Source organism: Triticum dicoccoides, chromosome 2A (genome assembly GCF_002162155.2).
Source record: "Triticum dicoccoides isolate Atlit2015 ecotype Zavitan chromosome 2A, WEW_v2.0, whole genome shotgun sequence".
NCBI classification, from domain to species: Eukaryota; Viridiplantae; Streptophyta; class Magnoliopsida; order Poales; family Poaceae; genus Triticum; species Triticum dicoccoides.
In genome coordinates, this window is record NC_041382.1 from 756,585,379 (window position 1) to 756,586,024 (window position 646).

The following is a 646-nucleotide window of genomic DNA, read 5'->3' on the forward strand; positions in this document are numbered from 1 at the left end:
TTATTCTTCTTCCTCTTCTTCTCCCTCTTCTTCCCCTTCTTCCCCGCCTCTCTCATGAATGTCCGAAGTTCTTGACCATCGACCCCCTAAACTAGTTCTCGACCCTCGACCCCCTAAACTAGTTCTCGACCCTCGACCCCCTAAATATCCATATATGGACAAAAATTTCTACAAATGAAAATAACCTAAAAAAATCATATGATCATCTATGAACAAAAAAAAACATCATTTGATCATCTATCATCTATGAACAAAAAAATCATCATTTGATCATCTATCATCTATGAACAAAAATATTCCTAGATACATAAAAAAATTCTACAAATGAAAATAACCTAAAAAATCATATATATTTAGCAAATTCTAGCCACATACATCACATACACATATACATTATAGCCACATACACATATACATCACATATGAACAAAAAAATAAACTAATAAAAATAAAAAAACATATTGCAACATATGAAAAAAAAACATGGTGGCGCCGGCAGGGCAGAGGGGCATGGCGGCAGGTGCTCACAGAGGGGAGCGGCACTGGCGTCGGGGCAGATGGCGTCGAGGGTGGCGGCGACGGCGTCGGGGCGGCGCGGGGCAGCGACGGCTTCGGGGCGACGCGGGGCGCGGGCGGCGACGGGGTG